Raw genomic sequence first — 9,441 nt, forward strand, 5'->3', positions numbered from 1 at the left:
TCATGGATTAGATATGGTGCTTGTAACACCATCAGACTAAAGCAGTACCCAAATATCAAGGCAAAACAAGTGATGCCCTGGTCTACTGAATGTCATTCAAACCCATAAATGTTCAAGAGGGATGTCAGGGAATGATACATGATCTAACCCAAGATTTGAGAAGTGACAACATCTTCACTTAGATTGTGTCATTTGTGTCCTTAAAACACAGAGGGAACTTTTGGTAGTAAACAGAGAGAGAGAATAGCAGACTCCAAATCCTTTTAATGAGATGAAGTTTTAATTTTCAGGGACCAGACACCAATTTGAGAGAAATCACATCCTCCTGGTGGGATGTTTAATCATCTGATTATTGCAGGAGACATGCTTTGGCACACTAAGGTGATGGAGCTGTTTGTAGGCTCCAGGAAATCGTACAGGTTTGCTCAAAACTTCACAGAAGAGGCACACAACTATTATGTCAGCTAATTAATTGAGATTTTTGACTGGAAAAGGGAATACTCAATCTTTAGACAGTTAAAATTGCTTAAAACCAATCCCTTCTTATTTCTCTGAATTCAAAGGACTTCAAAACCAAGCTGATCTCACATCACCCATCCATCTCATCTCCCCCAAAATACCTTCAAGATGCTGTCAATCTGCATTTGAACCAGTTGAGGTGATTGGTAGGCAGTGATTGTGTCACTTGAGGAAGTTATAAAGGTTTTGAGAGCAAAATCAGTATTCCACTACTAAACTGGAGCCTACAGTTAGCAAAGATGTTATATGTGAAGACCTGGAGTAAGTTTGGAGTTCCCTGGGATGTGATATATTCCCTCTGCTCCCCCTGGTTTCTGCAGAGTGGATAACATGCACAAACTCAGCTGCATTGAGCCACCCAAGTCTGGCTCTCTTTTGTTAGGTCTGTTGACCTAACAAAACATAACTCGGGCTCCCTGACTTGTTCTTGCGTAACACTGTCATAAGACCAGTTTGAATCTATTCTCACTGCTCTTTAGCCAGCTGAGGACATCTGCACCGAATGCTGCTTTCCAGGCACGTGGTGAGGAATGTATACACACAGGGTATGTATAGACATATATATCCATACATCTCCAAGGGTGCCCTGGATTGAACTGTGTAAGGAGTGCGCTGGCAGGGGTACACAGTGGTGTCCATACCTAACAAGTCTTACCCAGCAATGAAGGAACTGAACGGCCTATTTTTCACAAATGCAAAACCAAAGATTTTGGCCTACTTAGTACATCAAGACAGCCACACACGTTCATTGAAAGAAAGGCAAATGCTGAGGGAACTCCGTAACCTTCCCAGACAGATGCAGAAAAGAATTTGGAAATACCCCAGTGTGTTCCAGCAGCCTATAATGGGAGACTGGCTGTGGAAGAAGAATTGCTGGTATGATCTCAGGACTCAACCCACTGTAGTCAGACAGTCTGCCCACAATGATGGGTCCAGCCAAGACAATACATGCTCTACACTCTCTGATAATCGAGACCCAAATACAAACAACATCCCCATGCCTGACTACACTACTCAAGTGGGCAGATGAACATGGAATCCTAACATAGATAGCAGGCTACCTGGTCTCCTAGTTTCAACACCCGTGAAATTTCTTTGCTGCTTTCAAAAACTCCTAATGGGGCCAGCTGAAACGATGGATGTAAACAGCTCCTCCAGCCACAAGCAGTGCTGGACATTCCTACGAGTACTAAGCTCCTGTGTGTATTACACGGCTGCCTCTATTCAGGAGGCTAAAAAGAAGTTCAGTCCTGCTTGTATATGCTGGAATCACTACATACAGCGTTCCCATAAATCATCTAAATGAGTATTACTATGTCACTAGTTAGGGCGGTTGCTGTTATTATTGAAAAACCTTCTGGCAATCCAATCCTAGTGCCATCCAAGCCAAGGCTGGCCTCAGTGCAATTTATACCGGACTCAAGTCTGTGCCCTGCAAACAGCTTCCCAAAAAGACTCTGTCAGCTACACAGTCAGTGTTAAGGCTGCTGTGCCCGTTCTCCATCATATTCCCCAACCCACGGGTGAGAGAGGTTGACACCGAGCCGTGTCACCAGCCCTGCACCACTCTGAGCTGCGTCCTCCTCCAGGCTGCTACTGCTCTGCACCCCTGGAGCAGGGTCTGCTCCACGGCCGCTACACATCCGAGCCAGGGACAGCCTGTTTTCCGCTTGGGATGAAAACACAAAGTTTTCGTGTGTCACAGGAGGCTGGGGAGAACCAACCCCAACCTTCTTACTGTGGGGACATTACGCACACAGGTGAATCTCAGCAGACGCTTTCAGGGCGGCCAGCAAAGCTGCTGGTGAAAGAAGACACAAAAGCATAGGCAGCATTTACCTCGGCCTATGTGCCATCAATTATCAGAATAGAAACTTGACTAAACACGGAGATTTGAAAAGGCAGAAAGGACTCCCAGGAGGCAGCAGAAGACCATGGACACCCTGTCTGTGGTCTCGTTCTGCACATTCCACCCTCCAGTCAGCTCTGTCTGAACCGCTTACCCAGAGTCCAATTTATTCCTGTGGATTTTCAAGACATATGAATCCTAAAAACAAGATGTACTGAAAGTTCCGTACATGGTATAAAAGCTAGTATCCCTCATGTCAATTCTGTCTCTCCAATTTATTCATTCTGCTTGTTATTATCATCTGACTATAATCTACTCATAAACAATACCCTTATGATTTTTTCCATGCCTATTTATTTCCTCAGTCATTGACTTGGTTTCCTGAGGCTATTAAAAAAAAATCAAAAATATTTATATAAACACATCTCTATTTTGAAATGGTCCCTAACTACTTATAAATGCAATATGACATCAACCAAAAATAAAAGCATATTTGGCACATGGGACCCACTACTGGCTATGAAAATGGGTGTAGCTGAAACAGCCCCGGGAAAGGACCCACCCAACCCATATACAGAATCTATTTAAATAAATATAGGGTCCAGACTTGGTCCGTAGACAGGCAAAACTCTTAGGCAGGTGGGAGAAGAGCCACCTGAACAACAGCACGGGGGGACATCCGTGCACCAGCCAGGCGTGCAGATACAGTTGTACAGTACTGCAGCACCACAGCTTATTTATAGTTGGATGGGTGGAAGAGTGGAAGAATTGAATTCCATCCATGGACACATTTCCAGAATAAAATCTGATTACACTAGAACAGAGAAGACAGCAAATACTATCTCTGAGGGTTTTTCTCACAGAAAACAGCATCCAGCAATTCTTCCATTTGGGGTTGTAGATTTAAAGGAATTTAGAATAAGGAGAAAAAAAACCTTCTGAAATAATCCCTTTGCAGACATGAGAAACTACCATGTACGGTCCCATGCTGACGAGCCCAGCTATAATCCAATCTTTGCTTTCTGCTGACTAGCTGAGCTCTCGTGGTTTATTATGTCAGTGGAACCCTTCAAAAGAATTATAGCCTTTTATTCAGCGCCGAACCATGTATTATTATGAATACTAAGCTGTTTCAAATAGTCTATTGGTCCTGCTATAGCATTAGACAAAGTCTTAAGTAATTACCTATCTCTTCAAAGAATGTGTTTTCATTGGCGTCAGATCCCGCTGAAAGCAGGCGTGCGTGCTTGCGGATACGCTGTGCACAACATCCCTGGAGCAAGCACATGGCAATGGATAAACAACAGGACAGAGCTCCCACCACAGCACAGCAAAATAAAAGGCTGCCACAGCAAGCAAAAATCTAATCTTAATTAATCATAATAAAAACACATTAAATGATGCTCAGAATAAATACCAACATGGATGATGCAGGCAACGTGCACGTCACAGTGGCAAACTGCAAGTTACTTTGTGATAAATAATAATTAAAAGTAGTAAATAAAGCTATTTTGAAAACAGATGTTAGCATCAGCCCCGCAAAAAGATGGGCTGCAAAAAGTGGTCCCGGTGGAATCAGTAGACCCCATGACAGCAGCAGGATTTCCATCTGTATTTCAGAAGTTGCCTGTTCCAGTATTGGTAACTGCTCATCTCACACCCACAAAGCAGCAGGACCGCAGCTCTATGACTCTGCTAATTACATGGAGCCCTGGTTTTTCTGCACGCTGTCTGCAAGTCCTGCTCATAACTGATAAACTCTGGAGAATCTTTTTAGTCTCAACTGCCTGGGCTTGACAATTAACTATTCACTGAACAGCTTTTTTTTTTTAATGTGAATTTCGATTCACGGTAGTTGTTATTTCACCAGGAGCATAGAACCCCATAAGTTGTATCACGTAGGTCACAAATGGATCAGCACATGCAAGTATCTCTAAGCCAACATGGTTTACAAGCTGTGCTGTGTGTCACAGCATCTGCTTAGATCCCATATAAGTGAAATGAGAGGTCACACCAAGAAACTGTAGTTAGGCCACGGGAACAGTTAGAGCTATGGGTTAGTTCTTGTCTGATCTACACTGAGAAGCCCCAAAGCAGTGGGAAGACCGTCTACACATACAAAGTGAAATGTGGTTATGAAAAGCCAATGAGAGTCCACGATGGGACTGGAGAGGTGTTTTTCTGTCTCGTTGCTCTTACCCCCTCTGCAGAATTGCGTTGAATTTGTTGGGTCCTACATGAAAACAAAACCTGACCCTTAATTTCAGTATCAGCTGTTGGCTGAAGTGAATCAGCAGAGAAAAAGCATAGGAGAGGCAGGCAAAACATCCATTCAGTTTGTGTTTGCTGGCATCTGCATGGCCATTCACAGGAGAGGCAGATTCACTTTCAATCTGAGGTCAATCCAAGTGAGAGCCAGGACCGGCGGGTAGGGAAATTTAAGAGCATTATATTGTTTGGACTCTGATTCTGGAATCATTGTACTCTGCAGAGTCGTACTTTGTGGGCGGTGACTACGGTGCTGTAATTACCCCTATAATTACACTGGCATGTTTCCTTCTTGGCGAGCCCCACGGAATTACAGTGCCGTTACCTGACCTGGGTTTCTGACAGTCCTGGCACGATGGGTGATAGCATTTTTTTTTGGCCTGGCCACAGGCTGCTAGGGTTAATATGAATTGGAAGGCCAGGGATGCCAAGACAGTTTCTTCCAGAGGAAAAAAAGATGTTGTTAGTGTCCCCTTTGACTGCAACTATCACTTGCGGCTCCTCCAGGAGGTGAGGTGGAGGAGGAACAAAGGAACCAGAACATCCAAAGACTCTGCCACTGCAAGGAAGGACACCCTGGGACCAGCAAATCTCACCCATCTTTAACTTCTGCCTCACGTAACTGCATCATAGACACACATAAGCTGGGTGTGTCTGATAAATGTCAGCCGTGACACTTAAACACAATTAAATTATTTGCATTAGGCTTTGGCATTAACATCATAGTGGTAATTCTCATCTCTCCTATAGCTATTGCTTCAGGATTTGGTGGGTTCAAAAACGCAAAAATATCTTGTGTTGCAGGTGGGACCTAGTTCATCTCTGGGTTTTGATCCTGCCCATAATGAAGCCGGTGTTAACCTTGAATTGTATAAAACCAAGAGGACACTGTATACGCCAGGTGGTCTTCTGACAGGGGGACCCAGATAACACTTTTTTGCTTTACATGAAAGCATGCTTTTCCCCAAATTAACAAGGATTTCTGCAGAAGAGCTGTGATGAGTTTCCATGCTCCTCTGAGCAGGATCTGACACTGCAGCCATTGGTCGGAAGACAGAGCTCACTGTGTCCCAGCAGGCCGTTTTCTGGCTGAAACCAGAGACTCCACTGCAAATCTTTTGCAGATTCTTCTTCTCTTTATAATACACAGGGGGATTCGGTTTTGGTGACTTTGCTGAACAATTCTCTGAATCAAAGCTTCTTCTCAAAACTCTTTTCTCTAGTTTCTGATGTGTTTTTCTCCCTGCTGATTTGGAGTCCGACCTGGAAATATGAGCGTTACAGGATGTTCAGCACTTCTCTGCGTCAACCCACAACTGACTGAGGTAGCCACTTCACTCAAGGAAATTATTTGAGGTTTTCCGAGAGCCTCTTGACAGTAGGTAAAGATTGTTTCAGCTTGTGGGAGTGCCAGCTAGAACCCTTTATAACCTGAATGACATGTAATGTCATAAAAACTCCTGCTAAAACTCAATCTGTCCTCTCAAGACAGCAATTTTGACGTCAATGTCTGTCTTTTCAACCATCACGTAGCAGCTCATCTGGATAAGAACCGGCAAGTCGGAGATTGCCTACAAGTATCTCCTAACAAAAGTCCCTTCCATGTATTATTTTAGTTAAGAATGTAACTCAGCATGTCTTGCAGATCTCTTCCCCATTCTCTCAGGGAAAAAAAAAAAATGTACTACTGTGAGAAAAGGGGAGAAATAGATGCTTTTGGCCGATGCTTTTATCTGGTGACTAAGCAGACTGCAGTCTGATATGTCTCAATCTGAACAGCCACATTTTGACGACCCTTTCGCACATAATTACCAACAGAGCTTCCATTTTTCTATAGCTAGTGCAGTAGTCACAGAAATCATGACTGTTCGGCATTATCTGCCTTACATTAGTTGTAATCACATCACATTTTTGTTTATATCCACAAGTAATAAAAACCATGCATATCTTTAGTTTGATTTAAAGAATAAAGTAAATACATAATTCTGGCAAATTGTTTGGAATTATAGTTTAACGGCATCTGGTTCAGATATTCTGTAGTAAATTGTTGGCACTGACATTGCCACTTTTTTTTTTATTTGAACCAAAATGTTCTCAGAAACATGTGTTTTTCGTCCAGCTTCCATGTAATCCATTTTATGAAGGCCACAAAGCTTATGAAGTTTGAAACTTAAACTACCTGGGCAGAAGGGATTGTTTCTGGACACTCATTACACAGCTGATTAACTGAGGAATAAACAATTCTGGCACGTAACCCAGCGTGTCTGTTGTTTTGGCTTTTTGTCTCAAGGAGTTGTCTTTCTCGAAATACCTCCCCAGGTACAATGTGTACATTCCACCCTGTTTTGCTCACAAATTACATACCTCTCTTTTATGTCAAGTCCAATATAGCTGCACCAGGTTTTCTTATTCCACATAAAAAGTAACCAATTACTTGAGTAAATACCTGTTTTAAAAATATCACAGGGTGGTTTCCTGCTGCTCTAAATACTAAAACGTTCAGCAGGACTTCTGACCCTTATAAATCTTTCAAATAGTTCATATTTTATCAAAGAAGCCAGACCGTCTTTAAACCTGGTGCATAACTCATTGAGACCATTTCTCAAATACTTGATTTTTACACAAGCAATCAGGAAAAAAATGGCTGTATAATTTTTAATATAATTAGCTCTGACTTTTCTTGCATTTCATTCTCTGTGGCTTTATTGTCAGCTTCTGCTCGTTCATCATAAAAACTACAGTTACCAGAGATTCAAAAATACTAAATTGATGATAGATGGGGGAAACGTGGCTTAAAATACAATCCTTTGAAGCTTTCCAACAGACCTACATTTACTGAGCCTAACAGGTTCTCCGGTGTCAAATCCCATTCAGTCACTGTCAGCAGCTTTATTCTCACCATCTGAGAACCAACTCATGGCAATTAAACCAACACGTTCCCAGAGCAGGTCCCACACCAGGAGGAACCAAGTCCAAGAGGCAGGTTCCCTCCATGCTCCCTGACCACTTTCCCAGCAATGCTTTGCAGCTCTGGGCTGGCTTCATAATGATGTGTCATTTGCAAGTCAGCACCTTGCACTAAGCCCTGAGGTGGGGAAATTACCCAGAAGAAGAGGCAACAGTAAATTCCCCTGTCTTGCTGATTTTCTCAAGTCTGATGAAATCCCGTTGCGCTGCTGGGGCTGCAGAGCACAGCTTACTCTAACTCTACTGTGAAATGTGTTTAGTCACAGATAAAAAACCCAGGACCAGCCCTCGGCACACCTTGCCCACAGCATCCTCTTCCCTTTTGAAGTCCTTGGCCTTCCCGTCCTTCATAACCGGGTGCACTCGCTCTCTCCCTGCGCGCCGGAGCCTCTTGCACAGCATTCCTCAGCCTTCGCCTGCCTGTAACGGCCTTGCAGGGACACAGCCCTGTTAATAATCACAAGAGTAGTTCTTCTCCCTAAAAACCCCAAACGATTAAATGCTTCCTATTTAAAGGTAGTTGCAAAACGCTCTTGCTACTGCTTGATCATATAAAGTTTTAATTGAATTATGAAACACTGTTCAAAAGTAAAACCTACGTATGATAGCTAAAGGGAACTCAAAAGTGTATTCCTAAAAGCCAACAGTCGTTCAAAACTGCTGGAAGTAGTTGTGATCCCCTCCAAAGTGCTACTCCTCAAACATGTCATCAAACCCCTCGCAACCAGACACCGTCCTGCAATCAGGCGCCTGCGTCCACGCAAGCTCCCTGCTGCCGGAGCAAAGCTGCAGGCTCAGTGCCTCGGGATTCAAGCATCCCAAGTCTCCTGGAAACCAGCCTCTAAATCACTGGAATTGGTAATTATTCTATAAAATTACCTGGCACTCAAACTGGCAGTCGATTGTGCTGCCAGGGAGCGAGTTACACCGTGCTCCAAAAGATGCCAAATTTGCTAGAGCATGACTTGTGTATCAATCATGCGCGTTTCTCCTGACAGCGCTCACCTTTAAAATGCAGGCGCAGCTTCTTGCCTCGCTAAGGAAGGGCTGAGTGGGACCAGATCCTCTAATCCCAGGAGCACCCTGACGAGTGACCTCGAGAGAGAGAAAAGCACGGAAAAATCCTCCAGCTCTGAGTGCCACCCGCCGCCCAGCAATGTCTGCTGAGCAGGAAGAAATGGGAAATGCTCAACGTGCTGACAGCCCGCAGGTTTTTTTCACCAAATAGTGACACGAGGGGGTGCTATTTTAGGCACAGTTTTGGTAAGGAAAAGAGACGTGAAAATAACCTTGTATGGAGCAATTAATGCAATATGGGCTGAAGGTGAGGACGAGCCGCATTAGGGCAGTCAGGGCTGCGGGGTTCGAAGGACACGCTCTGAGAAATTATGAGACCTGGCTAGAGAAGTCAACCAGAGAGAGGAACCCAGGGTCTGGCGCATGGAGGATGCATGGAAATCCTTTAAGTCAAAAGGGTCAAAACCCATCCAAATTTATTACTTTAAAAAGGGGCAGAAAGATTCATGACGAATGGCTGCAGGAGGGCATCAGACCTAAAGCAGTAGGGAAAAGGCATTGGGAGAAAACACAATTTATGAGGCACAAGAAAAAAATTAAAATATATATCATATGTATAATACAAACTTGCTGGTTAGGAACAGTACATCGGTTGTTACCTCCTGCAACAGAGAAAGACTGCTGTCCCTTAAATTCTCTTCCCCATACTCCCTCTGTACTGCTCCTGAATTCCTTCAGTCCCTGGTCTTTGAACACTGGAGATGAGAATTTAAAGCCGGGCTAGTTAGACCTAGCAAAGGCAATTAAATAGCAAAACTCGT

The sequence above is a fragment of the Nyctibius grandis genome, chromosome 10, assembly GCF_013368605.1.
Source record: "Nyctibius grandis isolate bNycGra1 chromosome 10, bNycGra1.pri, whole genome shotgun sequence".
Taxonomy (NCBI): Eukaryota; Metazoa; Chordata; class Aves; order Nyctibiiformes; family Nyctibiidae; genus Nyctibius; species Nyctibius grandis.